This window comes from Ascaphus truei, chromosome 11 (assembly GCF_040206685.1).
Source record: "Ascaphus truei isolate aAscTru1 chromosome 11, aAscTru1.hap1, whole genome shotgun sequence".
In the NCBI taxonomy this organism is placed as follows: Eukaryota; Metazoa; Chordata; class Amphibia; order Anura; family Ascaphidae; genus Ascaphus; species Ascaphus truei.
The window spans coordinates 33,217,351-33,237,822 of record NC_134493.1 but is presented as its reverse complement, the minus strand read 5'-3'; positions in this window follow the sequence as shown (position 1 = coordinate 33,237,822).

Genomic DNA, 20,472 nt, shown 5'->3' with positions numbered 1-20,472 from the left:
AGCATCAAACATGTTTTACTTCTAGAAGTACATCCATATTCAACGAGACATGATACACACTTCATACTGGACCTGTCCAAGCAAGACACTGATACGTAGCTGCCACCGCAACTACAAGGCCATGTCCAGTTCCCTCTGCACAGCTGTCGCCCATTAAACAAGCATTCCCATTTACTTGCAATTCCTCTTATTCAGCATCTCATGCCCAGCGTCCTGCAGTACGTTGGTGCAGACTGAGCTAAATTCCCAAATCTTACTTTAGTTCAAACAGATACTCTGAATGCCTCCTGTGAATAGTCCAGCTAAGGAATAGTTGAATCGTGTGTGTGTGTGTGTGTGTGTGTGTGTGTGTATTATGCTGCAATGGAACCTTTGTCAGAGTTCTTCCTGCCCTGTAACATTCCCTGCTTTTTGCTCATCGTTAAATCACAAATCCAGTTTGTGTGACTAGCATAATGGTTGCTTCAGTCACTGCTATTCGGCAGCTACAATATATCCTTATATAACTAAAGTAACAGCATTATCTATTACAGATTGCAACTCAAACTGCTGGGAACATTTGCAACACATTATCTCAAACGAAAGTGTTGCAAAGATCTTGCACTGCTTGGTAGGTGGGTTAAAACCTGCTATAGAAATCAATGGATGCATTAAAAAGGCATTACGTGTTGAATAAAAACAACACACTTATCTAATACTACAGAGCAGATTTTATTTTAAATAAGATTTTAGATGTTTTGCTGCTTTAAACACAAGGGACTGTATTCTATAACAAACACCCATAACGCCAATTTTTTTTGGAGGTATGCCAATGAAGTGGGAGTTTTCCATATATAGTTTGTCCAGTTCTATAAATATTGTCCATGCTGCTGTTTCATAATATTACGAGGGAATCACTAGTAAGCAGCTGAACACTTTTGCAGTAATATACAAAGCGTAGCTATGTAAGCATAACACTATTCTTCATGCGCGCTGTCAGTACATGAATATTATTTCTGTTTAGCATCAGACTAGAAACAGTCGCAAATTAAAATGACATGTTTAAACAAGATTTTTGCAAAGGGCATGTAGCTATTTTCAGAGGCAGAAATAATTACAAGTCTTCAGCAAACGTGGCACTTGCTCTGTTACATTTAAATACATTGTCAAGTGAGTACCACTAGGCATACCAACACAACATTGATGTCCATACAAATAGACTTTATCTCAACCTAACTGCCACAGTGCACATTTAATTTGTAGGTGATCTCTTGCCCATGGTGGTTGGTAATTACCAGTTGTGCAGAAGGACAGTACTAGAGGTGTCTGCAACAGGGAAATTGCTATATAAAGTTACTTTAAAATGTTAAAGTAAGAAAGACATGTGTTATTGTGTGTCCTGACCGATACAAGATCCATGACAACTGCACTAACAAAAGAAGTAGAAGTTCCCACAAGTGTGTACATTTACCGATCTCTATATCTACTTTTGTTTTATTCAGTTGTTGTAGTTAAACTCTAAATGTTCTACTTTACGCTCCTCTCACAAGGACCTGAAGAGACTAGTTTCCAAATGAGGGCGGTCTGGGACAATATCAAAGGCATTTAAATGGGAAAAGTGCTGATGTTCTATCTCTGATACTCCACCCAAGTTTACTGAGGGGCATATACTAAAAAAGAGGCTAAGAAGTCCTAGATGCAAAATACCACTATGTAGGACATAAGCCTACACTCATAGGGCAAGGATTAACCCGCTGGTTTTCAGAGGGGTTAGCAAGGCTTTGCAAAGCAATGTGTCGCTGGCACCTCAGGAATCCACGGTGCCAATCCCGGAATATAAGAGTCAACCAACTGGGACTTTGCATCATTTGCAACAGCCTCAACGGTTTGCAACCAATTTTATTAGCTTGCTAGGAAATGTCACGTACGGAATAGGAAGATTCAAAACGATGTTTTTCCAAGAAAGCCTCTGGCAGGGGGTTAATCGTGAATAAACAAACTTTCACGAAGCAGTGGGAAGGAAATGTATGGCGCAAACAGTGAGGTTGAAGGTTGAGTGGGTTAAGGCTTTGAACACTGCTGTGATGACATCCACTTCTCCACTAAAGACAGAGATGTGACATCAGGCTGGGAAGAGAAGTGGAGGGAATTTAAATACCGTAATAATAAATTGCAATGGTTCACTATGGAATGAGGGACACAATACGTCCTCGTGTAACACAAAGGAGAAGGAGTAAAACATATAAGGGGCTCTAACAGAACCCACAATTGTGTGCTCCCTCCTCACTACATATTTAAAACCAAAACAGCTGAGAAAACAATGGACATTTGTATTAACCCATAACGAATACATGCCATTATAGTAAACGCACATACAGATGTCAAAAAGTTTGTTCTTTTATGAATTGGGCGTATACAAATGTTAAAAAGCTATTTATTTCACATTGATGATATGAATGTATTTTCACAGAAATCTTACAGTCCTTATATAACCCATGCCCATAGCCCAATGCGCTTTATACACTGTGGGCACACACACTCTTACATCTCTCACATTCAGGGACTATTTAACACCTCAAGTCATAAATCACACACTGCACAGGGGGAAGGATGGGCTATTGTCACATTCCAAGATGCTCTGTTTTTGACTAAACCCCTTGCCTACTTTATTCAATGTAACATCGCCAGAAGAAGAGATCAGTGTATCTTGAAAGCTCGCACAAATAAAAGCATTTTGTTAGCCACAGAACTGTACCGTCTAGTCATTTTTTATTTTATATATATATATATATATATATATATATATATACACATATATATATATATACACTCTGTGTGGTGCGCTACAAACTTATTAGCGAAACGCAACCCAAACTACAAACATGAAGAACCTAATTCTGAGAGTACCCCTATAGCCCCAACCTCTCCCAACACTGCTCACAATTTTCAATTTGTCCCAGTATTTGAAGAGGAAATTACACAAGTGCTCCTCAAACTAAAACTAAGCAGCCAATGTGGACCTGATTTACAGCAATGTAATTTTCTAAGACTTGTTGCCCTAGCCATTGCCAAACCAATTGCTTCCATAGTCAACTCTACTCTGTCTGCAGGCCATATCCCTAAGACCTGGAAAACTGCCAGAGTTGTCCCAATCTTCAAAAGTGGGGACAAAAACACTGTCTCAAACTACAGGCCAATCTCTCTTCTCCCAATACTATGCAAAGTCATGGAAAAATGTGTCCACTCCCAATTAAGCGCTTAATATACCAAGACAAATTTCCCCAGCCAATTCTAATCTGGCTTTCGCCCCAAACACTCCACGGTAACTACAGTTCCAGTGTGGAATGGAACGGGGACTACTCACTGGTGCAATATTCCTAGATTTTGCAAAGGCTTTCGATACGGTTGATCATGTTATCTTGCTTTACAAACTCAAGTGCTCTGGAATAGGGAAGCATGCTTTAAACTGGTTTCATTCCTACCTATCAGGTAGATCCCAACATGTGTCAATCTCAGGCTTTAACTCCAACCCCCTGGATATCACCTGTGGTGTCCCGCAAGGCTCTGTCCTGGGGCCCCTACTCTTCTATGTTTTCATCAATGATCTTCCTACAGCTTGTAAGGGAGCTTCAATACACATATGCAGATGACACAATCTTATATGCAGACAGTGCTACCCTCTCCGACCTTGAACACATACTTCAATCTGAATTTTTGAGACTTGAAAATTGAATTTCCCAAAACAAACTGTTTTTAAACACTGACAATACTGTAACAATGGTATTTGGAACCAAGGCTAACATTTTAAAGCTTCCAATGACTGAGCTCCAGATCAGAACCAACGCTAATACCACCCTAACTCCGGTTACTAGTTTCAAATAATTGGGCATATGGTTTGACTTCCATTGAACATTTGGGATGCACATTGATACCCTGACATATAAAACCTATGCCAAACTGGGTGTACTTTATAGGAACAAATCCTCCATAAGTCTGCTGGTCAGAAAGCGTATCGCACAGCAGATGCTAATGCCAATTATCGACTATGGAGACATAGTATACGGCTCGGCACCCCAACCCCACCTTAGCAAACTTGATACCCTCTACAATTCAATATGCCGTTTTGTTCTCCAATGCAACTACAACATACATCACTGCGAAATGCTCAAAGAACTAGATTGGTCATCTCTCCTGTCTTGCCTTCAAATACTTTCTGGGCTAGTCTACCTGAACAAGCTCCTCATCCCGACCACATGCAGCACTTATCATCTGAGATCTGACTCCTAATGACTGTTCATGGTCCCAAGGTTCAGCAAAGTATCCAGCCGCTCCTCCTTCTCTTACCGTGCACCCCAGAACTCGAACAATCTACCGGAGACTCTCGCAGCTACCGCCAGTCTAAGTTCTTTCAAAACTAAAGCTGTCTCACATTTTAACCTGGTCTGTAACTGTTACATGCGACTATAATATATATTATCTCTAACTGTGCATGCAATGTCTTGTATATAATGTGTACCCTGTTCACTTATGTAACTATGTATTTGTAAACATGTATTATTTGTCATCTTAACTCTATGCCCAGGACATACTTGAAAACGAGAGGTAACACTCAATGTATTATTTCTTTGTAACACACATATATATATATATATATATATATATTCTGGGTATGCACCTTAACCCTGGCTGTGCTCAAAGCTGTGACCATGCAGCAAGCTTAAGCCTATAGGGAACCATGTTAAAAATGGTTATTGAGGCAAAAAGTGACACTGTGTGCTCATTTGCATGTCATTTCCCAGAATCCCTTGCTGCAGTGGAAGTGCTGTATGCTGGGTGATAATGGGGAAAGGCGGGGTTGCAGACCTGCCTAAGACATGCAGATGAGCATACAGTTATATTTGCATATATATATATATATATATATATATATATATATATATATATATATATATATATATATATATATACATATACATCAAAGAAAAAAGCTGCGCCTCTAAAGAACATATACAATAAATATATATATATATGCTATAACAATATGATGTAAATATAGAAGAATATCTTAATTATATAGGCAATATATACACATATATGGTATTGTGGACCTATAATAGTATCAGGCCCACAAAAACATGAACAATAGTATATATAAAAAAGGCAAAAAAGGATAAACCAGTCCTCAAATAGTCCAATGAATGGTATAGGTGCTGGTATGCAGGGTCTCCGGCAGCTCTCAATATGGACCAACCACGTCCACAAGATAAAAAAAAGGAAAAAAGAGGAGAGAGCGCACGCCCATAGCGTATAAAAGTATTTAATGAGGGGGAGGGGGGAGAGAGGGGGGTAAAAAACGCACTTACAAAAATGCAATAAAATCAAGCATATGTGATATATAATAATCACCACCATCCGGTTTTTCTCTAGACTCTTGGGGCAGTCCCCGGCTCCGTTGGTAAGGGAGCAACGTCACAGCAGATTCCCAGGGCTGGTAACACCATCCGGTTAGACTGCAGACTTTTGGGGCCGTCGCGAGTCCCAGCAAATTCAAAAGGCAGGTGTGCTGTCTTCTGGGTTAGGGGGGGTTCCGATGTCTTCCGTGTGAAGCTTGAGTCAGATTCTCCAACGATCTCCGGCCAGTTTTTTCTGTGGGACACTGTGTGTGTGTGTGTGTGTGTGTGTCACTGTGTGTGTGTCAGGCACTGTAGGGTGGGGACCGGAGCTACGGGGGGGGGGGTCAGGAGCGTAGAGAGAGGGGGAGCCGAGAAACATACAGGGGGAGTGAAGAGGAGGGACCCGGAAATTTTAAGCAACCCACCCCCCCTCCTGTCCACTGCCCCCCCTCCTGTCCACTGTCCCCCCCCTCCTGTCCACTGTCACCCCCCCTACTGTCCACTTTCAACCCCCTCCTGTCCACTGTCCCCTCCCCCTCCTGTCCACTGTCCACTCCCCCTCCTGTCCACTGTCCACTCCCCCTCCTGTCCACTGTCCACTCCCCCTCCTGTCCACTGTCACCCCCCCTCCTGTCCACTGTCCACTCCCCCTTCTGTCCACTGTCACCCCCCTCCTGTCCACTGTCACCCCCCTCCTGTCCACTGTCACCCCCCCTCCTGTTCACTGTCCCATCCCCCTCCTGTCCACTGTCCCGTCCCCCTCCTGTCCACTGTCCCGTCCCCCTCCTGTTCACTGTCCCATCCCCCTCCTGTCCACTGTCCCGTCCCCCTCCTGTCCACTGTCGTCCCGTCACCTCCTGTCCACTGTCGTTCCGTCCCCTCGTGTCCAGTGTCGTCCCCTCCCCTCCTGTCCACTGTCGTCCCGTCCCCTCCTGTCCACTATCCACTCCTGTCCACTGTCGTCCCGTCCCCTCCTGTCCACTGTCCCGTCCCCTCCTGTCCACTGTCCCATCCCCCTCCTGTCCACTGTCTCGTCCCCCTCCTGTCCACTGTCGTCCCGTCCCTCTCCTGTCCACTGTCCCGTCCCCCTCCTGTCCACTGTCATCCCGTCACCTCCTGTCCACTGTCGTCCCGTCCCCTCCTGTCCACTGTCATCCCGTCCCCTCCAGTCCACTGTCGTTCTGTCCCCTCCTGTCCACTGTCGTCCCCTCCCCTCCTGTCCACTGTCGTCCCGTCTCCTCCTGTCCACTATCCACTCCTGTCCACTGTCGTCCCGTCCCCTCCTGTCCACTGCCCGTCCCCTCCTGTCCACTGTCCCGTCCCCCTCCTGTCCACTGTCCCCCTCCTGTCCACTGTCGTCCCGTCCCCTCCTGTCCACTGTACCCGTCCCCTCCTGTCCACTGTCCCCTGCCCCTCCTCCTGTCCCGTCCCCCCCTCCTGTCCCCTGTCCCCCCCTCCTGTCCACTGTCCCCCCCTCCTGTCCACTGTCGTCCCCCTCCTGTCCACTGTCCCGTCCCCCTCCTGTCCACTGTCCCGTACCCCTCCTGTCCACTGTCCCGTACCCCTCCTGTCCACTGTCCCGTCGCCCTCCTGTCCACTGTCCCGTCCCCCTCCTGTCCACTGTCCCGTCCCCCACCTGTCCACTGTCCCATCCCCCTCCTGTCCACTGTCCACTGTCCCGTCCCCTCCTCTCCACTGTCCCGTCCCCTCCTCTCCACTGTCCCATCCCCTCCTGTCCACTGTCCCTGTCCCCTCCTGTCCACTGTCCCTGTCCCCTCCTGTCCACTGTCCCTGTCCCCTCCTGTCCCCTGTCCCCTTCCCCTCCTGTCCCCTGTCCCCTTCCCCTCCTGTCCCCTGTCCCCGTCCCCTCCTGTCCACTGTCCCCGTCCCCTCCTGTCCACTGTCCCCGTCCCCTCCTGTCCACTGTCCCTGTCCCCTCCTGTCCACTGTCCTGTCCCCTCCTGTCCACTGTCCTGTCCCCTCCTGTCCACTGTCCTGTCCCCTCCTGTCCACTGTCCCGTCCCCTCCTGTCCACTGTCTCCCCCCCCTCCTGTCCACTGTCTCCCCCCCCCTCCTGTCCACTGTCTCCCCCCCTCCTGTCCACTGTCTCTCCCCCCCTCCTGTCCACTGCCCCCCCACCCTCCTGTCCACTGTCCCCCCCCCTCCACTGTTCCCCCCTCCTGTCCACTGTCCCCCCCTCTCCCCCCCCTTTCCTAGCGGGAAATTTAACTCACGGGCAACGCCGGGTCTCTCAGCTAGTATACAATGAAAACGCCCTACTTAATAACATTGTTGCTGCTATTACATTGCGTAGATTAATCCTCCCTCTTGGCAACATAGTTGCCACCTGTGTTGTTCAGAGAATGAGTTACTTATTACCCGGCTTCCTGATATACAGTGCAGTATATTGTCAACTGCAACGGTGTCGCCAGGTTTAAAGGCAGATGTCCTGAGACAATAAGCCACTCTGGCTGTATAACTGAGAGAGAATAGAGCTATGTATGCCTACCTATCCCTCTATTTGATGAAAGGACAGTGGCAGAGCACATCATCGGTGTTACTGGCCAACAGGAGGGTAACTCCCCCACCCCCTTTTTTAAAATTTCGCCAACACTACACAAACTATTGTGTGTCTTATTCTATTTTAATTATACCCATTCAAATATTGTCTTTATTTGTCATCATCTCTATTATTTATGAGGAGGTGTGCACCATCTTTTTTGGATCTCTGTTTCTCTTGTCCCCTCTGGTACAACCCCCATTACCTTCGGATATTTCCCCCTCAACAAACAACTTTTGGGGTTTTGCAGTGAGGTCCTCTACCCCTTTGAACCAGCTTCCTGCTGGCCCTGGATTTGACAGCTATTTAGTTTCCCCTGAGAACAAACCCCGGTTTCTTCCCCGGTAAGTATTCCTCAATCCAAGGGGTCCCCGGTGAATAACATGACGCGGTTCAGCTCTGGAGAACTCCTGGTTCCATGCTTGTTTTTTTTTTAAAAATGGGGGTAAAAATAAACACGAGTTGGGGGATTTATCGCTTTAACAACTGCAAAGGGAATTGTACATTATAGCAGGGGCACTCAACTCCAGTTCTCAAGCCCCCCCCCCCCCCCTCACCCAACAGGTCAGCTTTTCAGAATATCCCTGCTTCAGCACAGGTGGCTCAACCAGGCGAAGACTGAACCTCTGATTGAGCCACCTGTGCTGAAGCATGGAATGATTGAGCCACCTGTGTTGAAGCAGGGACTGATTGAGCTGCCTGTGCTGAAGCAGGTATATCCTGAAATCCTGACCTATTGGGGGGTCTTGAGGCCTGGAGTTCAGCTCCCCTGCTCTGTACTCTGCAAGTGTATGACGAGAGAATATTCACTTTAAACCATTACAGACCACGGGATGCAGAGACACAGGCTGCAGATATGCGTAGGCAGAGATAACAGAAGCAGAGGGCATTGTGGCGAAAGTTCTGCTTTCTGAGGAATAGGGCTACATTTTAACTCACACCCTAATTGCTCACAGAAAAAAATTATAAAAGACTTCAGACACTTAAATGGCCGTGTGCACTGTTTAAATACCTAGTAATAAAAAACATAGTGTAAATAAATAAAATAATTATGTATGTATGTATGTATATCTTTATTTATATAGCGCCTTTTAATGGACATTCATAGCAGTAATACACGTGACATAATCATATAAATAACAAATAATTAAAAAATAACACATAATGGAAAGAAGTGCTTCAGACATAAAAGTGACATTTAGGAAAAGGGGTCCCTGCTCTGAAGAGCTTACAATCTAATTGGTAGGTAGGAAGAACGTAGAGAGACAGTAGGGGGGCGTTCTGGTAAGTGCGTCTGCAAGTGCGTGGTCACGGTTGATGTATGAGGTGTGAAGTATCAGCCACAGAGCTACTCATATGCTTTGTTAAAGCTGCAGTTCAGTCTATATCCTGCATGTGTGTTCTTTTTAATAAATCAGTTCTGTAGTAAGAAAAAATACTTTTAGCATTTTCTGTTTTAAAAAAAAAAACAACAACTTTGAAAGACCAATTTTCTTGTATTCTATTTTAACAAGCATGCTTGTTCTTAGAACTAATTGACCGACAGCTATACAGTTCTTTAGGTAAGTACAGATTGCCCACATGAAACTATTGAAGTAAAGAAATAAATAATAAATAAAAAAACGGGAGCTTGAACTGCAGCTTTAAGGAAGTGTGTTTGAAGATGGGTCTTAAAGGTGGATAGAAAGGGTGCTAGTCGGGTATTGAGGGGAAGGGCATTCCAGAGGTGTGGGGCAGTCAGTGAGAAAGGTTTAAGGTGGGAGAGGGCTTTATATACAAAGGGGGTAGAGAGAAGACATCCTTGAGCGGAACGCAAGAGTCGGATGGTTTATAGTGAGAAATTAGGGCTGAGATGTAAGGAGGGGCAGAAGAGTGTAAAGCTTTAAAAGTGAGGAGGAGAATTGGAATAATAATATTAGAAATTACTATTGGATTTCTACACAATTACAGCCATGGGGTTTACTGTTTGTAACAAGGCAAAAGTGCAGCAATTCTGGGGCAAAAAAAAATGTCTTGAAGAAAAAAATCCTATTGATTTTAATGGGACCTTTTTCTTTGATACATGCAGTGCTGTTATTGTGTCCCAGAATTGCTCCACTTTTGCCTTGATAGACCCCCCATGTGTACTTCGCTTTATAATTCAGACATAATGAACTCCTTGCCTGCCAGGCAGCCCAGCGACTGAATTGACCCATCTGGTACCCGAGTGAGCGAAAGACTATGTAAATTAATCCAAAGACAAGCATCTTTAATGACAGGTAAACACATGGAAGGGGGAGCACCTATCTCATAGAGCTTACAATCTAATGCCCAGATCCACAAAGCTCTGTCTAAGTGACATTGGACGAACCGCTCACATTAGTCACTTCTCCGGGACATTTGTTTTTAAACGTTGCTGCAACTCCAATGCAGCAGTGATCAGGGTTCACTTGTAAAACAGACTTAAGAAAGTTCACAATGGTGGCGATTTTTAACAGGGCGCGGAAAAAAAAAGCAAAATATATTACATAGATATATATTTTTTTATACTAGCATGGGACTTCTCAAAACAAGAATGGTTCCAAAAGTGACATATAATACATCCCGTCATGCAACTCTTTCATACGCTCAAATCCCAAAGCAAAGCAGGCTAAATACGCCTGATACGGGGCTCTGCGTTTGTGCTTTGTTTGGCAAATAGGTGGATATCCGAAGTTCAACAAGTTGAGCGTTGGCCAAAATGAAATGACTACGTTCATATTCCTACTGGGTTTCTGACATGCTTACAAAGGCACTCCCCCGGGAAGCCCAGCCTATGCAAATGGCACATTCTTGCTGCACTGGAATAGCTACTCTACCTTCTCCCCGAATACAAACAGCAAATCATTCAGATCAGGACCCTTTTAAAGCAGTGGCTGCACGGATTGTCATTAACTTACTTAAAGAGACCTATTTTTGTCTTACTTATTTATTGGGGGGGGGGGGGGTTGGGTTTTTTCTTTGCTTCTTTTTCCATACGGGAACACAGATTAATCCTGAACCAGGTCAGATGAGAGAATGGCAGCCAGAGAACCTCTCCTTGTTATGCACAATTTTGTTTTATGAATTAGCAAAACAGATTCTGTGTCAGAAAGACCGACGTTTTCTATTTATCCCTAGGGCCGGGGTCTGCAGCCTCTCAGGGAAGGAGAACCATTTTATAAAAAATGTAATTGTCCAAAATATTCCGAGAACCGCAGCACATGCATGAATATTACACCCCCACACACACACATACTGTACTATACACACTAATAGGTATATACTGTACAAGCATTAACATACAGCACATGCATGAATATTACACCCCCACAAACACACATACTGTACTATACACACTAATAGGTATATACTGTACAAGCATTAACATACAGCACATGCATGAATATTACACCCCCACACACACACATACTGTACTATACACACTAATAGGTATATACTGTACAAGCATTAACATACAGCACATGCATGAATATTACACCCCCACACACACACATACTGTACTATACACACTAATAGGTATATACTGTACAAGCATTAACATACAGCACATGCATGAATATTACACCCCCACACACACACATACTGTACTATACACACTAATAGGTATATACTGTACAAGCATTAACATACAGCACATGCATGAATATTACACCCCCACAAACACATATACTGTACACACACTGATAGGTATATACTGTACAAGCATTAACATACAGCACATGCATGAATATTACACCCCCACAAACACATATACTGTACACACACTGATAGGTATATACTGTACAAGCATTAACATACAGCACATGCATGAATATTACACCCCCACAAACACATATACTGTACACACAGTGATAGGTATATACTGTACAAGCATTAACATACAGCACATGCATGAATATTACACCCCCACAAACACATATACTGTACACACACTGATAGGTATATACTGTACAAGCATTAACATACAGCACATGCATGAATATTACACCCCCACACACACATACTGTACTATACACACTAATAGGTATATACTGTACAAGCATTAACATACAGCACATGCATGAATATTACACCCCCACACACACACATACTGTACACACACTGATAGGTATATACTGTACAAGCATTAACATACAGCACATGCATGAATATTACACCCCCACACACACACATACTGTACACACACTGATAGGTATATACTGTACAAGCATTAACATACAGCACATGCATGAATATTACACCCCCACACACACACATACTGTACACACACTGATAGGTATATACTGTACAAGCATTAACATACAGCACATGCATGAATATTACACCCCCACACACACACATACTGTACACACACTGATAGGTATATACTGTACAAGCATTAACATACAGCACATGCATGAATATTACACCCCCACACACACACATACTGTACACACACTGATAGGTATATACTGTACAAGCATTAACATACAGCACATGCATGAATATTACACCTCCACAAACACATATACTGTACACACACTAATAGGTATATACTGTACAAGCATTAACATACAGCACATGCATGAATATTACACCCCCACACACACACACATACTGTACACACACTGATAGGTATATACTGTACTGTACAAGCATTAACATACAGCACATGCATGAATATTACACCCCCACACACACACATACTGTACACACACTGATAGGTATATACTGTACAAGCATTAACATACAGCACATGCATGAATATTACACCTCCACAAACACATATACTGTACACACACTAATAGGTATATACTGTACAAGCATTAACATACAGCACATGCATGAATATTACACCCCTACACACACATATACTGTACACACACTAATAGGTATATACTGTACAAGCATTAACATACAGCACATGCATGAATATTACACCCCCACAAACACATATACTGTACACACACTAATAGCTATATACTGTGCAAGCATTAACATACAGCACATGCATGAATATTACACCCCCACAAACACATATACTGTACACACTAATAGGTATATACTGTGCAAGCATTAACATACAGCACATGCATGAATATTACACCCACACAAACACATATACTGTACACACACTAATAGGTATATACTGTACAAGCATTAACATACAGCACATGCATGAATATTACACCCCTACACACACATATACTGTACACACACTAATAGGTATATACTGTACAAGCATTAACATACAGCACATGCATGAATATTACACCCCTACACACACATATACTGTACACACACTGATAGGTATATACTGTACAAGCATTAACATACAGCACATGCATGAATATTACACCCCCACAAACACATATACTGTACACACACTAATAGGTATATACTGTACAAGCATTAACATACAGCACATGCATGAATATTACACCCCCACAAACACATATACTGTACACACACTAATAGGTATATACTGTACAAGCATTATCATACAGCACATGCATGAATATTACACCCCCACAAACACATATACTGTACACACACTAATAGGTATATACTGTACAAGCATTAACATACAGCACATGCATGAATATTACACCCCCACAAACACATATACTGTACACACTAATAGGTATATACTGTGCAAGCATTAACATACAGCACATGCATGAATATTACACCCACACAAACACATATACTGTACACACGCTAATAGGTATATACTGTATAAGCATTAACATACAGCACATGCATGTATATTACACCCCCACAAACACATATACTGTACACACGCTAATAGGTATATACTGTATAAGCATTAACATACAACACATACATGAATATTACACCCCCACAAACACATATACTGTACACACACTAATAGGTATATACTGTACAAGCATTAACACACTACAAAATATGTGGGGGACTAAAATGCATCTCACAATAATAAGTCCCTTTATTTAGTTTTTTTCATTGTTTTTCCGTGCAAAACAGTTTGTCATTTTCAAATACACACACTACCCCCCCCCCAAATACACACACTACCCCCCCAAACACACACACTACCCCCCCAAATACACACACTACCCCCCCAAATACACACACTACCCCCCCAAATACACACACACACTCCTGCCCCCCTCCCCCCCCCCCCGTGAATTAAGAAGTAAAAAGGTTAGTTTGGGTGGATTGCTCCTTCATACTGTAGAGTTCTCTAGCAGAGAACACATCCGCAGGCATGGGGGGGGGGGCTGTTCCAGAGGGAAACATCGGCGCGATCCGCAGTCAGGGGGTCGGGGGGCTGTTCCAGAGGGAAACATCGGCGCGATCCGCAGTCAGGGGGGGGGGGGGGCTGTTCCAGAGGGAAACATCGGCGCGATCCGCAGTCAGGGGGGGGGGGGGCTGTTCCAGAGGGAAACATCGGCGCGATCCGCAGTCAGGGGCGGGGGGGGGGGGCTGTTCCAGAGGGAAACATCGGCGCGATCCGCAGTCAGGGGGGGGGCCTGTTCCAGAGGGAAACATCGGCGCGATCCGCAGTCAGGGGGGGGGCCTGTTCCAGAGGGAAACATCGGCGCGATCCGCAGTCAGGGGGGGGGCCTGTTCCAGAGGGAAACATCGGCGCGATCCGCAGTCAGGGGGGGGGCCTGTTCCAGAGGGAAACATCGGCGCGATCCGCAGTCAGGGGGGGGGCCTGTTCCAGAGGGAAACATCGGCGCGATCCGCAGTCAGGGGGGGGGCCTGTTCCAGAGGGAAACATCGGCGCGATCCGCAGTCAGGTTGTAACAAGTTAAACCAGTTCCTTTATTACCTGGGATCAGATATTTGCTTTTAATCAGATAAAGTTCCTAGTGCAAACTATGGTTAAAGCTGAGAGCGTATTAATATAAGCACTCAGCTTTATACTGGAACTACTGTACTGTACCAATGTGGTTTGTTTGTTTGTTTGTTTGTTTGTTTGTTTGTGTGTTTGTTTGTTTGTAGTATAGTTGGGGTTGAAGGAGAATTTTAGTGGCAAGAATGCTGCCTTTGAAGTGGGTGTACCAGCAATCAGTTCTCTTTGTGACCTCGGGGAAGTCACCGTACCCCGCTATGTAAGCTCCTGGGAAGTCACCGTACCCCGCTATGTAAGCTCCTGGGAAGTCACCGTACCCCGCTATGTAAGCTCCTGGGAAGTCGTCGTACCCCACTATGTAAGCTCCTGGGAAGTCACCGTACCCCGCTATGTAAGCTCCTTGGGGAAGTCACCGTACCCCGCTATGTAAGCTCCTGGGACAAGTCACCGTACCCCACTATGTAAGCTCCTGGGGAAGTCACCGTACCCCACTATGTAAGCTCCTGGGGAAGTCACCATACCCCACTATGTAAGCTCCTGGGACAAGTCACCGTACCCTGCTATGTAAGCTCCTGGGGAAGTCACCGTACCCCACTATGTAAGCTCCTGGGACAAGTCACCGTACCCCGCTATGTAAGCTCCTGGGGAAGTCACCGTACCCCACTATGTAAGCTCCTGGGGAAGTCACCGTACCCCACTATGTAAGCTCCTGGGAAGTCACCATACCCCACTATGTAAGCTCCTGGGAAGTCACCGTACCCCGCTATGTAAGCTCCTGGGACAAGTAACCGTACCCCACTATGTAAGCTCCTGGGACAAGTCACCGTACCCCACTATGTAAGCTCCTGGGACAAGTCACCGTACCCCGCTATGTAAGCTCCTGGGGAAGTCACCGTACCCCGCTATGTAAGCTCCTGGGGAAGTCACCGTACCCCGCTATGTAAGCTCCTTGGGGAAGTCACCGTACCCCGCTATGTAAGCTCCTGGGACAAGTCACCGTACCCCACTATGTAAGCTCCTGGGGAAGTCACCGTACCCCACTATGTAAGCTCCTGGGGAAGTCACCGTACCCCACTATGTAAGCTCCTGGGACAAGTCACCGTACCCCGCTATGTAAGCTCCTGGGGAAGTCACCGTACCCCACTATGTAAGCTCCTGGGACAAGTCACCGTACCCCGCTATGTAAGCTCCTGGGGAAGTCACCGTACCCCACTATGTAAGCTCCTGGGGAAGTCACCGTACCCCACTATGTAAGCTCCTGGGAAGTCACCGTACCCCACTATGTAAGCTCCTGGAAAGTCACCGTACCCCGCTATGTAAGCTCCTGGGACAAGTCACCGTACCCTGCTATGTAAGCTCCTGGGGAAGTCACCGTACCCCACTATGTAAGCTCCTGGGACAAGTCACCGTACCCTGCTATGTAAGCTCCTGGGGAAGTCACCGTACCCCACTATGTAAGCTCCTGGGACAAGTCACCGTACCCCGCTATGTAAGCTCCTGGGGAAGTCACCGTACCCCACTATGTAAGCTCCTGGGGAAGTCACCGTACCCCACTATGTAAGCTCCTGGGAAGTCACCGTACCCCACTATGTAAGCTCCTGGGAAGTCACCGTACCCCGCTATGTAAGCTCCTGGGACAAGTCACCGTACCCCACTATGTAAGCTCCTGGGACAAGTCACTGTACCCCGCTATGTAAGCTCCTGGGACAAGTCACCGTACCCCACTATGTAAGCTCCTGGGACAAGTCACCGTACCCCGCTATGTAAGCTCCTGGGGAAGTCACCATACCCCGCTATGTAAGCTCCTGGGGAAGTCACTGTACCCCGCTATGTAAGCTCCTTGGGGAATTCACCGTACCCCGCTATGTAAGCTCCTGGGACAAGTCACCGTACCCCACTATGTAAGCTCCTGGGAAGTCACCGTACCCCACTATGTAAGCTCCTGGGGAAGTCACCGTACCCCACTATGTAAGCTCCTGGGACAAGTCACCGTACCCCGCTATGTAAGCTCCTGGAGAAGTCACCGTACCCCACTATGTAAGCTCCTGGGACAAGTCACCGTACCCCGCTATGTAAGCTCCTGGGGAAGTCACCGTACCCCACTATGTAAGCTCCTGGGGAAGTCACCGTACCCCACTATGTAAGCTCCTGGGAAGTCACCGTACCCCACTATGTAAGCTCCTGGGAAGTCACCGTACCCCGCTATGTAAGCTCCTGGGACAAGTCACCGTACCCTGCTATGTAAGCTCCTGGGGAAGTCACCGTACCCCACTATGTAAGCTCCTGGGACAAGTCACCGTACCCCGCTATGTAAGCTCCTGGGACAAGTCACCGTACCCCACTATGTAAGCTCCTGGGACAAGTCACCGTACCCCGCTATGTAAGCTCCTGGGGAAGTCACCGTACCCCGCTATGTAAGCTCCTGGGGAAGTCACCGTACCCCGCTATGTAAGCTCCTTGGGGAAGTCACCGTACCCCGCTATGTAAGCTCCTGGGACAAGTCACCGTACCCCACTATGTAAGCTCCTGGGGAAGTCACCGTACCCCACTATGTAAGCTCCTGGGGAAGTCACCGTACCCCACTATGTAAGCTCCTGGGACAAGTCACCGTACCCCGCTATGTAAGCTCCTGGGGAAGTGACCGTACCCCACTATGTAAGCTCCTGGGACAAATCACCGTACCCCGCTATGTAAGCTCCTGGGGAAGTCACCGTACCCCACTATGTAAGCTCCTGGGGAAGTCACCGTACCCCACTATGTAAGCTCCTGGGAAGTCACCGTACCCCACTATGTAAGCTCCTGGGAAGTCACCGTACCCCGCTATGTAAGCTCCTGGGACAAGTCACCGTACCCCACTATGTAAGCTCCTGGGACAAGTCACCGTACCCTGCTATGTAAGCTCCTGGGACAAGTCACCGTACCCCGCTATGTAAGCTCCTGGGGAAGTCACCGTACCCCGCTATGTAAGCTCCTGGGGAAGTCACCGTACCCCACTATGTAAGCTCCTGGGGAAGTCACCGTACCCCGCTATGTAAGCTCCTGGGACAAGTCACCGTACCCCACTATGTAAGCTCCTGGGACAAGTCACCGTACCCCACTATGTAAGCTCCTGGGGAAGTCACCGTACCCCACTATGTAAGCTCCTGGGGAAGTCACCGTACCCCGCTATGTAAGCTCCTGGGGAAGTCACCGTACCCCACTATGTAAGCTCCTGGGGAAGTCACCGTACCCCGCTATGTAAGCTCCTTGAGGAAGTCACCGTACCCCGCTATGTAAGCTCCTGGGGGAAGTCACCGTACCCCACTATGTAAGCTCCTGGGGAAGTCACCATACCCCGCTATGTAAGCTCCTTGAGGAAGTCACCGTACCCCGCTATGTAAGCTCCTGGGGGAAGTCACCGTACCCCACTATGTAAGCTCCTGGGAAGTCACCGTACCCCGCTATGTAAGCTCCTGGGGGAAGTCACCCTACCCCGCAATGTAAGCTCCTTGGGGAAGTCACCGTACCCCACTATGTAAGCTCCTGGGGGAAGTCACCGTACCCCGCAATGTAAGCTCCTTGGGGAAGTCACCGTACCCCACTATGTAAGCTCCTGGGGGAAGTCACCATACCCCGCTATGTAAGCTCCTTGGGGACATCAGCACCTGTCTACTGTCTCAGTTTGTCCTCAGTTTGTACTGTCTATTGTCCTCCCTCCCACGTCATACTGCGCTGCGGAATATGTTGGCGCCATCCAAATAAAATCTATTAATAATAATGTATGGATAGGTTTGTATAGCGCCACCAATGCGCACAGCGCTTTGCCATACAGGGGGATAACATACAAAGATAGACCAGACGTTAATCAGAAGGATTTAAAGAGTCCCTGCCCTACAGAGCTTACAATCTAAATGGAATAAAGGGAGACCCATGCCGCAGACACCAACATTAGATGGTAAGCACGTTGGAGCTCACTGTGCCTCTGTACAGCGCTGAGTAAACCATTAGTGCTGTATAAGTAAATATATTATAATGTATGATTATTAGCTTGTTAATGTAAGTCATGATTGACAAAGTCAGGACGTTTTGTTTAAAGAACGTGGTTGCAATTCCAAAGCTTCAGCGATCAGGGTCCACAGGTAAAACAGATTGAATACAATTCACCATGGTGGCTCTGTTTTTTTAACAGGGTGTGAAAACAAAAGGACAACATATATATATATATATATATATATATATATATATATATATATATATATATATATATATATATATATATAGGGAACCATGTTAAAAATGGTTTTGAAGCAAAAGGTGACACTGTGTGCCCATTTGCATGTCATTTCCCAGAATCCCTTGCTGCAGTGGAAGTGCTGTGTGCTGGGTGATAATGGTGAAAGGCGGGTTGCAGACTTGCCTAAGACATGCAAATGAGCATACAGTAATATTTGCTATATATATATATATATGAAACAAAAAGAGAACAGCGCGGCTCCCATAGCGTAAAATTGTAATTTAATATAAAAAATGTCGTGTAGATGAATCACGGACACTTACAATGTGCAGGTAAAATAAAGACATGAATATGAGGTCGTTTGTAGTCACCACGATGGTGCCTCTGTGGAGAGATGGTGCTGGGATGTCCTACACACTCTTGCTACAAACGCCAGGTGGGTGCGCGCGCACCTAGTCTCCTCCTGGGAATAGATCTCGCGAGAGTGTGGGTCCCCTCCCCGTGACAGGATGCTGACACAGAGGTCAGATTTCCCGCGTCACCATGGAATAGTCCAAACGCCGGCTCCAAATGGAATCGTATAACTGATGACTAATAAACTACAAAGTTCATAGATAGTTCATGAATGGTAAATGGATATAATAAGTCCAATACTAGCTCCTTCCCCACTTTTACCTGCACATTGTAAGTGTCCGTGATTCATCTACACGACATTTTTAATATTAAATTACAATTTTACGCTATGGGAGCCGCGCTGCTCTCTTTTTGTTTCACAGATTGAGGGGAAGGTGGTTTGTCCTGGAGACCGGCAGCGGAACCCAGCAGCAGTATCAAGACACTTTTATATTTTTTCTCCTGTCTCTAGGGGCTTTTTATCCTTTTCCCCCCTGTTCCACCCCATCCTTCCCGTTCCCCCCCCCCCCCCCCCTTCCAAACGTTTGTGTTGCATGTTATCATATGTTTTAACATGTATTAGTTCGTATTTGTTCACAATTAGTATATGGTGCACCCCTCTGTGTTTCACAACATTACTGTTCAATTGTCATTCCTCTCACTGTGCAGTTCCAGTTAGCGCAGAAATGCCCCTTTCCCCATTTTCCTCTTCACATTTGCTATATATATATATATATATATATATATATATATATATATATAAATATATATGCAAATACAACTGTATGCTCATCTGCATGTCTTAGGCAGGTCTGCAACCCCACCTTTCCCCATTATCACCCAGCATACAGCACTTCCACTGCAGCAAGGGATTCTGGGAAATGACATGCAAATGAGCACTCAGTGCCACTTTTTGCTTCAAAAAACATTTTTAACATGGTTCCCTATAGGCTTAAGCTTGCTGCATGGTCACAGCTTTGAGCACAGCCAGGGCTAAGGTGCATACCCAGAAAACCACCCACAGACAGCTGTTTCGACCTTAATATATATATATATATATATATATATATATATATATATATATATA